Genomic DNA, 13,786 nt, shown 5'->3' on the forward strand with positions numbered 1-13,786 from the left:
CCCATGCTCATATGAGGGGAGGCCTGTCATGCTCTCCTAGTGCTTGGACGAGAATAGATTCATCTTGCTCTTCTCGTATTCAGATGAAGAGATGTTCATCTTGCTCTCCTCGTACATAGATGAGCAGAGGCTTATCATACTCTCCTCATGCTCAATGAGGAGAGGCTCTTTTGGCTTTCCTCGTGCTTATACAAGGAGAGGCTCGGCTTCGGCTTCCGCCTGACTTTAGTAGATTCAGCTTACTATAGTTTAAGGTATTTCTAGGAAACATGAAATCAAATAAATTTTTATTCATAGCAAACATGGATTATATTACTGATCGTAAACATAAATTTTTTGAATTCCAAGTTTGGGGGCTTGAAGTCCCATCTAAATGCTGAAGCCGATAAGTTTTGGATTGCACCATCTTGTCAATCTGATAAGGACCTTTCGATTTGACAATAGCTTCCCTCATTCCTCAAGCTAAGATACTTCTGCCCTTCATAGGATGAGGTCTCTGGCTTAAAAGAGCTTCACTACTACAGAACGGGCCTATGACGGTGCTTACTACGATAGTAGTTTAAAAATCACTACCATAGCAAGTATAATAGTGGTTATTCATAATCGCTGCTATATGTTGGATATATGACAGTAGTTATAAGTAACTGATGCCATAGGTCTGACCTATGGCAGCGGTTAGATATAATCACGATCATAGTCCCGACCTATGGTAGCGGTTATAAATAACCACTGTAATAGGTTTAGGATATTAAAGCGGTTGACTAACCACGAACATAGATTTGAGATATATCAGTAGTTACAAATAACCACTGCCATAGATTCGACCTATAGCAGTGGTTATGTGTAACCACTTCTATAGGTTCGACATATAGCAGTGGTTATAGTAACCACTGTGATATCTCTGACCTATAGCAGCGATTAAGTGTAACTGCTACTATAGGTCAAACCTGTAGCAGCGGTTAATAATAGCTACTGCTATAACTGATTATAGCAGCGGTTTCGCGCAACCACTACTATATAGACTGAATATAATTTTTTTTTATATTTTTTTTTGAATATGATATAATTTTAGAATATAAAGCCCATCTTTATCATTCATTATCTAAATAATTATCGTTAGAGTGTGGTCACAAAAGATTACCCCAATCTGATAGCCCTAGCTATGTCGATAAATAAAATTTAATTTTGATGACCATAAAAGGTCGCATAATGATCTGATAGATAGAGAGCACTGATGGATCCAAAAAGTTATAATGATGATCTTGATGATGTTTATCAAATACTATTATAATTTCACTTCAATCAGACATCATTATCATAATCAATTTAGCACGAGATGATTTCGACCGTTAAATAAAAAATGAGTAATGAAAAGATGAAACAACATCCAATTATAAGATGATTTTTTAAATAAATGATCTTTATTACTATTTTAATTATTTATATGGTGATGATCATAAAATCTAAATCTTATCTATATGAATCATCCTAAGCAGATTTTACAAAAGTACAAGCAAAATTACTTAAAGACTTTAAGAATGAGTATCAAGAGACATAATTTTGGATCGTTCATATATGTACGTTTGAATTTTATGATCACCACTATATAAATGATTAAAGTAGTAGCAAAGATCATTTATCTAAAAAATTATCTCATAATCGGATGCCGTTTGGCCTTTTGATCACTTATTTTTTATTTAACGATCGAAATTATTCCATACTAAATTGATCATGATAATGATGTTCGATTGAAGTAAAATTTTGATAGTATGCTACAAACATCATCAAAATCATCGTTGTAAGTTTTTAAATCCATCGGTGGTCTCTATCTATCAAATCATCACGCGATCGTTCGTGACCGTCGAAATCAAATTTTATTGATTGATATAGTTAGGGCTATCGGATCGAGACGATCTTTCGTAACAATACTCTAACGATAATTACTTAGATAATGAATGGTAAAGATAAATTTTAAATTTTAAAATTATACTATATTTAGAGAAAAATATAAAATTTATATTCTACCTATAGCAGTGGTTATTCATAACCGTTGTCATATATCTATTGCAGTAGTTATGCATATGCTGTCATAGGTCACATATGGCAGTGGTTATGCATAACCGCTACAATAGTTGGTATATGACAGTGACATTTAAAATTGCTGCCATAGGTTAGGTCTTTTTCCCAGCTCCCGCCCCCTCTTCATTTCACATCGATATTTTGGTTTCCCTCCTATCTCTCTTTCCTCTCTACCCGAGTCCTATCCTCTCCGCCACTGCCCCCTCCCTCTAGCACCGCTGCCGACTCCTTCTTCCCCAATCTCCCTCGACCCCATGCCCTGCCTCCCTCTTCCCCAACCTCTCTCAGCCCCTCCTCCCTCTTCCCCCGGCCCCGCCTCCCTCAGCCCTAGCCTTTCCTAGCCCCACCTCCCTCAGCCCTGGCCTTTTTTGGCCCCGCCTCCCTCTTCTCTGGCCCCCCTCCCTCGGCCCCGACCATCCTCGACCCCGCCTCCCTCTTCCCTCAGCCTCGCCTCCCTCAGCCCCGACCTTCCCCGATCCCACCTCCCTCTTCCCCGGCCCTGCCTCCCTCTTCCCTCAGCTCCACCGTCGGCCTCCTTTGGCCCCGCGCCCTGCCTCCCTCGGCCCCGACCACCTTTGACCCCGGCCCCCTTTGGCCCTACGCCGCACCCTACCGCTGCCTCCCTTCCTCTAGCGCCACTACCAGCGACCCCCGTAGCTTCGTGTGACCCCCTTCCTGTAGCTGCAAGTATGACTTTCATTTTTTTTTTCATTTCATGTTATATTATTTTTTATAATTATATTTATAATTATATCATAATAATTTTAATAATAATTATGTCAATAATTATGTCATAATAATATTTAAAAAAATCACCATCGGTGGGTTTTGAGCCTTGTCGGTAGCTGTGGGCCGTGCCATCAGGTTTTGGACCATCAGGTTTGGGCCATGCCGGCAGGTTCTAAATCGTGCCAGTGGGTTCCGAGTCATCAAGTTCTGGGCCGAGCCAGTGGGTTCTGAGTCGGGCCAGTAGGTTCTGGGCCATGTCGGTGGATTTTAGGCCATGTCAGCTGGTTCCAGATCGTCAAATTTTGGACTGGGCCGGTGGGTTCTGGGCCGGACCAGTGAGTTCTGGGCCGTCGGGTTCTGGACTGTGTCGGCAGATTTTGGGCCATCGGATTCTGGGCCGTGTCGGTGGATTTTGGGCCGTGCCACTTTATGAAAAGTGTTTTTTTTTATAAAGAGGCTGTGATGATTTCGGACAGAAAATGATTAATTCTTATCATGATTTTAATGATATTTCTCTCTTATTTGTTCTCTTCTTCTATAAATATTTTAACAATTTCGAACGATAATATAATTTTAGATGGCCTGCGGCTGTTTAGTGGACAATCATTCGCAGCCGATTTGATTTACTTATAGCGGATACTGAAAGTAACGTTGCAATACATGATTAAATAGTGAATCTGAGCCTCTTTTTTACATATTATTTTTATAATTATATTTATAATTATGTCATAATAATATTTAATAATAATTATGTTATAATAATTAGGCCATAATAATATTTAAAGAAAATCACCATCGACGGATTCTGGGCTTGTCGGTGGCTGTGGGCTGTACCATCGGGTTCTTGGCCATCAAGTTTTGGGCCATGCCGGTGGGTTCTGGACCATGTCGGTGAGTTCTGGGCCATCAGGTTCTGGGTCAGGTTGACAGATTTTAGACTGTGCCGGCGGTTTTTAGTCCATCGAGTTTTGGGCTGTACCGGTAGTTTTTGGGCCATCAGATTTTGGGCCGTGCTTGCGGGTTTTGGACCGTGCTACTTTATGCAAAATATTTTTTTTTCTTTCTTTTTTTATAAAGAAACTATGATGATTTTGGATGGAAAATGATTAATTCTTAATATGATTTTAGTGATATTTCTCTCTTTTTTTCTCTTCTTCCGCAAATATTTTAACAATTCCGAATGGCAAGGAGATCTTAGATGGCCTGCAGCTATTTAGCGAACAACCGTTTGCAGCTGATTTGGTTTACTTGTAGCGGATATCGAAAGTAACATTATAATGCATGATTAAATAGTGAATCTAAGCCTCCCTTTTACTTTAGAATTAATGTAATTCTTATTGTAAAATTTATTGCATAAAATTTTTTGGATTAATATTTAGTTCCTATTACTTTTGTTTGTTACATTGCATAATGATAAACCCGTCAATTGATTAGTGTACATAATCTACGACATCCGTACATTTATATATTTTTATATGGATGAGAGAATTATGTACAATGATCAATTGATTGTCTAATTTAGATAGTTTAGGAATTATAAATAATTTTATAAATAATTATAATAATTAAATGGTATGTTGAGGGTTCGAAAAAAATTTCGATCAGTATTTTTTTTTATTCTTCTTACACAGAAGAACTAAAGAAAAATACTGTCAAATTTTTATTCGATCCCTGTTGCATATCGTTTGATTACTGTAATGAACCTATAGAATTACTACAATTCTTGAATGAGATAGAACCTATCTTTACCTATTAGTTGGTGATAGGATGCATTTATTGCATATCTAAAAATGATATTTAATGTATTCTTGTTCCTTCAAATATTTATTTATAATGCATTGGTATGTAATGATGTTTAATACAAATAATATTTTTTATTTATAATGCATTGGTATCTAAAAATAATATTTAATGTAAATAATATTTTTTGTTTGCCTATGTAATGATCTCGTGGTTCTGGGCCATGTCAGCGGGTTCTGGACCATCGAGTTCTAGATCGTGTCGATGGGTTATAAGCCATGCTACTTTATGGTGGGTTCTAGGCTTAAAACCATAGATCTATTTTTTGATTAATATACATATTCTATGGCATCCGTACATTTATATATTTTTGTATGAATGAGAGAATTATGTACATTGATTAAGTAATTGTCTAGTTTGAACAAATTGAGAATTATAATTAATTCTATAGGTAATTATCTTGATGGTGTTGTATCTCATTTTCACACAAGATTTAATTATAGTATCACCATTTTTATAATGGATAAGAGGTGGATGAAGTTGAGTAGAATCTCATCAGAATATAAAGCTAGACTTCAAAAATTTTTTGATTTTACTATAGAGAAATTCAGAGACCATGAACTTATTCAATATCCTTGTAAGAAGTATATGGGTGAGCCTTAGCTATCTCGTCAAGATGTAAATAATTATCTCACTATTTATAGTTTTAAACCCAGCAATGAAATTTATTGGGATCAACACGGAGAGTACAGACCGTAGAGAGGCAATCAACATGATGGAGGAGTGGAACAAGTGGTTCATAATATCTTCCCATTTGTTGGCCACAATGACGGTGCATCTACATCCATGCCTGATCCTGTAGTTGGTGAAATGACAAACAGTGAGGATGTAGAGAAGGTCCGTGGGTTGATGGAGGATGCTAATATTTCGTTGTATCCCAGATGTGAAAAGATAGCGAAGCTTGAGTTCTTAATCCAGTTGTATCATGCAAAATGCTCTAACGGGTTCAATAATAATGGAGTGAACTGTATACTAGAACTTTTGGAGAACATTCTTCTTGATAATGTACAAATCCTAAAGAATAATTATAAGGTATCAAAGATTATTGAACAATTGGACTTTACTTACATCAAAATACATGCATGCCCTAATGATTGCATGCTCTATTGGGAGGAGGATGACAACCGAAATGAGTGCAGGAGGTGCGGTGTATTAAGATGGAAATAGAATAAAGATGGCACATCAACCCATGTACCTTAAAAGTTGATGTGGCACTTTCCTTTGATACTGAGACTGCAAAAGTTGTTTATGTCAGCGAGGACATCGAAGGACATGAGATGGCATGAAGAGAAGCAAACAAAAGATGATGCATTGAGGCATCCAGCCGATAGAGAGGCATGACAGAAGTTTAATAAAATATATTCCGACTTCACACAAGAGATATGCAATGTGAGGTTAGACTTGTCATGCGATGGTTTCAAGCCATTCAAGCATATGAATACCAACTATAGTATATGGCCAGCGTTTGCTCATGTTTACAATCTCCCACCATGGATGTGTATGAAAAAATCCTTCGCTTTCATGACAGTGCTCATCCCTGAACTGATGGAGATAAGATATGACATTGATGTCTATTTGCAGCCTCTTATTGTCGAGTTGAAATAGTTATGAAGCATTCAAGATGTTCCAACTTTTGATGCGTTGATGAATGAGTCATTCTCTATGCGCGCAGCGCTTATGTGGATAATAAACGACTTTTCAACTTATGCCCTAATATCGGGTTGGAGCATGAAAGGTGAGCTAGCATGCCTAATTTGTGAAAAAAAATATCCGATCTAAAAGGTTGACACATCGGAGGAGCTTTAACTTTATAGGACATCGACGTTTCCTCCGTCGAAACCATCCATACAGAAGGGATGCATGCTCCTTCGATGGCACTATTAAAGAAAGTGAGGCATCCAGTCGGATGTTTGAGAGTGAGGTGTTGAGAGAGTTGGATGTCTCAGTATTGAATTTGAAAAAGATGATTCGATTGGTGGTAAGAAAAAAAAATATCGATCAAAGGCAGATGACACACACTTTAATTGAAGAAAAAAAGTATATTCTTTGACTTGCCATATTGGAAGACAAACTTATTGCGTCACTACTTACATGTCATGCACATTGAAAAGAATGTGTGTGAGCTCCTATTGACAATGATCTTGAACATCAAAAATAAGACCAAGGATGACTTGAATTTTGATTTAACTTGAAAAAATGGGGTATTAGGAGATCACTCCACCCAGAGCCGGTAGGGAGAGAATAGTGGAGTCTCCCTCATGCATGCTATGTTATGAATACCTCCGAATAGTCTATATTTCTTTGTGTGTTAGAAAATATAAAGGTCCCAGATGGATACTTAAGCAACATATCAAAGTATGTGAATAGTAAGGATGTTAGACTTGGTGGATTGAAGACTCATGATTACCATATGTTGATGCAGGAGTTAATCCTCATAGCTATTCACCGTGTATTGTCAAAAAATGTGAGAATGGCTGTTATTCGTCTTTGCAACTTCTATAGAGATATTTGTACGAAGAGGTTACTTAAGAAAGATGTAAAGAAAATGAAGGCAAGAGGGGTGACATATTATGTGCTCTGGAGAAGATATTTTCACTATCATTTCTCACAGTTATGATGTATCTCATCGTGCACCTTTCGGAGAAAATTGCACTTGAAGATCCAGTGTTCTATCGATGGATGTACCCCATCAAGAAGAATATTCAAACACTGAAATCTTATGTAAGAAATATGAATTGCTTGGAGGGATCCATAGCAGAAGGTTATTTGGGTTAAGAGTATATGAATTTTTATATCATATACTTAAACAAGCTCGAGACACACTGTAATCGGCCAATGAGGAATCAGAATGATCAGTATGAACCAATTGAGCTTGTATTCGAGTCCATTCCACAGCCAGGTGGACTTTCCACTTCATACCGCCTAACTAATTTGAATTTTGAGGAAAGGGATAAGGTGCACCGCTATGTGTTGTTCAATTATGATGTCACTGAGCCGTACATAAGATGAGTTACTCAGTCTTATTTATTTATCATTATTTAAAAGAAAATACCTCATTACTCTTAAATTTGTTCTTTATGCATGTAGCAAACATAAGGAGATCATAAGAGTAAAATATAGCTCTCTAAATATGCGAAAAAAAAAATGCACAGCAAAAAATTTCTTAAGTGGTTCAAAGATCATGTAAGTGAGTACATATTTCTATCTTGTATACCTTATTTGAATATGTTTACTAATTAGGTGTCATCTTCTTAGGTGTAGAGATTACCGCTTGGTGATGTGAGCCCTGAAATGCATGCTCTTTCAATGAGACCTAATCGTATCATGTGTGAGTACAAACAGCTCATCATTAATGGCTACAGGTTTAATATTTACAATCAGTTCGTAAACATGGCAACACAAAATAGTAGCATGATGTTGAGCGCCACTACTGGGTGTTATACTAGTTTAAGGGATTCACAGCCTCGTACGGAGGATCTAAACTATTATGGGGTTGTGGAGAAGATAGTCATCTTAGACTACTATTTTAAAAGGAAGGTTGCATTGATGAAATACGATTGGTTTGACATGTCATCTCAGTCAGGGATGAAGACTGATGAGTACAGTTTTACTCTTATCAATATGCAATGCCATCTCTTCATTGAAGAACCGTATATACTTACCTCTCAAGTTAGTCAAATCTTCTACATTAGTGATCCTTTGGAGCCTCAATGGATTGTTGTTGTAAGGATGGCGCCTAGGCATATCTTTGATGATACCGAGGTTGATGACGATGTTGGATCATGCATACAAAGTGTTCCTCTAGGATAAAACTTATCTGATGTTGTCGAGGTCCCAGATATATTTGTCAGGAGCAATGGTGATGTCCATATTGTAAATGCCACTAGACGATGAGTTCAACATCTTGGTATAAATATTAGTATTTATTTATTGATGCTCTATTAATATTATTATTCAACCACATGTTATATTGGTTAATGTTCATTAACGTTGCAGGTCACGATGGCACCAAAACACCATCTAGCTTTCACCCCCACCTCTCGATGGGCTATACGGAGCTCTGCATCTAAGCCGCTGCCGGAGCATACTCTATTCACCTCCGCATCAGCTTCGGCTTCGCAGGAACCACCGGCATCTGAGCCTCCACCAGTAGCCACATCTCCAGCACATACTCTATCCACCGATGAGGCTCCATCGGTATCTACATCGCACGATCCCAATGAGAGTATATTTTATTGTATCAATTATTTATTTATTTATTTTTTGTATAGTTATTATATACTATTATATATTCGTAATATATTTTCATTGTAGGTATGTCATCCAGTAGGATATTTCACAGTCCCACACGTATGCCGCATGTGTGAAACCACTAGCATCAAGTCATGGTGGAGTACGATTAGGAGGGGAGGCTAGTAGGGGAGACCGCACGGGAGATGCATTCTTTTTTCGAAGTGCTTGTGAGGCGGTCCGACATCATTCTCGTACTGCCCGTAGACTGACGATTGATGGATGCTGGTGTCAAAGATCAGATATGGGAGGAGATTTGGGTAAGTATATCTTAATTATATATACATGTAATACGTTTACACTATATTTGATTAAAATAATTTCATAACTAACTTTTGATAACTTTGTGCAGAGGAGGTATGACTTCCCAGATCATGAGAGGGCTCGAAATGTCCGACTACAGAAGATTGAGGAGTTGTACTGGAACTACAAGATCAAGCTCCATAGAGGGTGGCTAAAGCACCGTAGGGACACTGAGGAGGAGCTTGTTTCTTGGATCCAGAACTGTCCCTCGAGTCAGTAGGAGGGGATGATGAGGCATTGGAGGAGCCAGAAGTTTTAGGTTTAATTTATAACTTGTGAATTTTTTATTACACTGACAATTATATTTGATTTTAACTTATGTGATTTAAATACTGTTTAGGTTGCTTTCATCAGAACTGAGACAATCGAGCTGCTTAAGAGTACACGCACACTCTTGATCGTGAATTTATGGTCAGTCGTATGCATAGAGAAGTAATAAATTCTGATCCTTAGTTTATATTGAACTATTATTTTTTTTACGTTTCTAATAAGCTAATTGATTGTTATAGCTAATGAGAGAAGGGGTGATGCCCACCCATAGCATCATCTTTCGATCCAGTTGTACAGACAAAAAGGGCAGGCCACTGAATGCCGCGATCGAGAGAATTTTTATAAGTAATAACTAGAGTATGATTAGTATTATAGCATTTTTTATGAGATTTTATTTGAACTTATAATTATAGGAGCAGTTAGACGTGCTTGCGAGCGAGGGCCCAAACACCTCTAGCCCCATGACCATCTGTCTCAGGTCTTGGGACCTAAGCACTCTGAGAGGATTCATTGTAGGCCCAAACATATGTCGATGAGCCACTGATCTAAGGGAAGCATCTCCTCACACATTTTCAGGGTCGTCAGCTGGAAGTAGCTTGACGAGGCTTTGACGCAGGCAGCTCAGGCTAAGAGCACACATCGCAGCTACAAAGCATCATGTTCGCTATGGTGACACAGCTCTCCACTCATCTTGGAGTTAATTTTTCGAGCATTCAGGACATGTTGGCTAGCATTTCAGTTTCAGCCCCTCCAGCTCCTGCTCCAGTCCCTTCCGGTGATGATGAGATGCTTAGAGAGAAGGATTTAGATTTAGTAGATTTTTGATATATTTTATTTTTATTTAAAAAATATTATAATATAATTTTATCAGTAATAAAATTTGAGTATTTGAGATATATTCTTATATTATTATTGAGTTTTATGTGAAATTTTTTGTTCTTTTAAATTTTAATTTGAGCAATTATATATTGAACTACATTTATCAAGTTAAAAAAAGATTAAAAAATGATAAATTTATATATTTTTTACTGTCCAACAGCCTACGACAGCAGTTGCATAATCGTTGCTGTATCCGTGCCAATCGCTATCATATATTTGTGCCAATCACTGCCATAATCTATGGCTGTGGTTCAATAACCATTGCCATAATCTACGGCAGCAGTTACAAAACCGCTACCGTACAAAATATAGTAGCAATTTTTAAACCACTGCTAGAGCATCTATAGTAGTGCTCCTAAACCGCTGCTATAGATTCTATAGCAGTGGTTTAGGAACCACTGCTATAGATGCTACAACAGTGATTTATCAACTGCTAAACCGCTACTACATACTGCTGTGATAGATCCGATTTTAGCAGCAATTTAATAACCACTGCTATACCCATGTATGGCAGCAGTTGCAGTAACCGCTGCAACAACCGCTGCCATAGACCTATGGCAACGGCAATAGTGGCAGCGATTGTAAAATTGTAGCTGTAGGCTATGGTAGCGATTTTTTGGACTACGACAGTGATTCCGAACTACCACTGTAGCCCTATCCTGTAGTAGTGGAACCATTGCCATAGCCCTGTCCTGTAGTAGTGCTTCTTTTTGACCCTTGAGTTATAATAATGAGCTACCCTCCATTGGTAAGCTGCCTTTCGAAGTCAGGCATGTTTTCAGGTTTCCTCCAGTAGGTTCGTGTTTGCGCGAAGGTTTTCTAAGTTATTTTTCTCATTGAAATGTTCGGTTTGAAGCGAAGGGAGGTCAATCTCAAGAGGTATGACAACTTCAGTTCTAAAGACGAGGTTAAAAGGTGTCTCTCCGATCAGCATGTGTTGCATTGTCTGGTAGGTTCACAGCATATTGTAGAGTTCCTCTGCCTAAAGACCTTTTACTCGATATCTGGCCTCTATTGCCTAAATAGACAACTCAAGATAGGGATGAATTGGATTTTAGAAAAATTTAAAACTTATCGTGCTCAATAATTAAACTAAATGAAGCAAGGTGTATGAGAGCTAAGCAATAAACAATAATATGAATGTGCAACCAAAGAGCAATGAAAAAAAATAATGAGGCACATGCAAACATTAAGATTTTATAGTAGTTTGGTACCAATCTCAACACCTACATCCATTTCTCAAGTCGTCCTTAAAAATTTTACTATAATCTTTTCTTAGATTATAGTTTGATTATTTTCTTGAGCTCACAATCAAACTAATTGATTTTCTCAGTAGAAATCAATCAAAACCATACCTACAAATCAATCCTAGGTTCACACAAAAAGCACACTCCAATTCAAAGATTCAATGGGCCTATTTCTAAATTTCAATCCTAATTAAAACTTATTTATAATAAAGAATGAGATTACAATATATGGAACAATAAAAAAGCTCCTAAAAAGAGCAAATAGAAAAGTCAATAAAGCTGTTGAAGATCATGTTCAGGGAGCTTGACAAACAATGTACTGAAAACCACTTGATTGTTTCAAAATTTGGTGGTTGGAGGCTTGTAACACTTTTTTGAATGCTCACCTATTGCACTTAGATTTTCTCTTTATTTTTGCCTTTCTCTTGACTCTTTTGTTGTTTGGTGGCCATGAAAATCTCTTAAAATATTCAAAAAATTATTTTTAGTCGTTAGGATCAAACACTAGCCATTAGACTCAATCTATATATTTCTAAAATTTTTGCAGAACTAGCCCTTAAAGCTGTCAATCGTAGTCGAGTCGATATGAGATCAAGTAGAGGTCGACTTGAGGTAACTACGAGTCAGCTCGACAGAAGTAGATATCAACTTGAAGTTTGGAATATAGTTCTCTATCTTTTCTAAAAGAGCTGACTCAAGATCAAGTAGGGATCGACTCGAGATCAATTCTAAAAAATTCTACTCACTATCTATTTGAGAGAATCGACTCAACAAAAGTAAAAATCGACTCCCAGATTGTGCACTTCACATTTGCATGCCAAAGTCAATTCTTTGAAGTTTAAAGTCAGCTTTTTTTATCTCTTTTACTTGATTTATCATGATGTGGCTTCTTCCATCTATTTTCTTTGACTCTGCATACTTGGCATTTATAAAATACTTCCTAAACGTGACTTTAGCTTCATAAAATATTCTGAACATAAACTTCAATAACTTATTAGTATCAAAATAAATGTTTAAATATTTTACATTCATCAAAATCAATCTTTGGATCAATAATTTCTCTCTTTTTGATGATGACAAAACTTTGAGTGCAAGCAAATAATATGACTAATGAAGATATATTAAAGTAGATTTTGTCTTATCACGAGAATGATTTAATTTGAGCATAAAGCATGCATGGTGAACTTTCTTTATAGCTGAATTTTGAGTTGATGCAAGTACTTTAAAATTCAATCATACACTAGATATCAATAGATATTAGAGTAAAGAGTACATGCATCGAGATAGCTTGAGTACGTATCAAAGTGTGATAAGCTAAATTAGATAGGCATCAAGATAAGAAGTGATCTGAAATATTTTGTATCAAGTGGAAATGAAGATAAAAATAGTGCATATAAGAGCTAACAATGAACGTATCAGAGCAGATTAAAATAAAATATATCAGATTTAAAAAGGAAGAGAAAATACATTAGAACTAAAAAATATATAAATATATCATATTAGAGCCAAGGGCAAAGTGTTATTTTTCAGCATTTTTAGAAATACCATTAAAATAATGTCATGGATTTTATGATTTCTTGTCGAACTAAAGAAATCCTTTACTTTCACATACGACGTGTCTTGAAAGCTTATTGTGAAGCCCAAACATAGCGATAGAGTTCAATACTTATTATTAAAATAATAGCACCAAAGCTCTTGAAAAAGACAACCAAAGAGACACCTAACCAAAAGAAGGCACTTAAGTGTGGGGAATTTGGTTTGCAAACTAGACGTGTCATACGAGCGGCCAAGAGGGTAACGAAAGACCTGGATTTCAACGATCCAAGAATACTCAAGGGTGCACCTTGGTCTGGGCTCAACTTAAATCTGCACTCCAACCCATTAGATAGTGTTTAATCTAGTCACAATTTTATAATTTGTATTAGGCTGGGAGTTGACATTCCCAAGCTGACCTCAACAAGCGTTGAGCTCAGGATTGAGCTAAAGTCCCATTAAAACCCAACCCTAACCTGACCTAACTTGACACAGTCTAATAAATATATAATCATGTTTCATATAAATTATTTATATATTTCATGTAGCTATATTTTTGTCCTATAAAATGTTTAAGTTATGCACCATCACTGATAGATGGTTAGGATCTCAACCTAACAAATATTAGTCCAGTAAAAACATCCCAAGTTTTTTTG

This window comes from Elaeis guineensis, chromosome 8, assembly GCF_000442705.2.
Source record: "Elaeis guineensis isolate ETL-2024a chromosome 8, EG11, whole genome shotgun sequence".
Taxonomy (NCBI): domain Eukaryota; kingdom Viridiplantae; phylum Streptophyta; class Magnoliopsida; order Arecales; family Arecaceae; genus Elaeis; species Elaeis guineensis.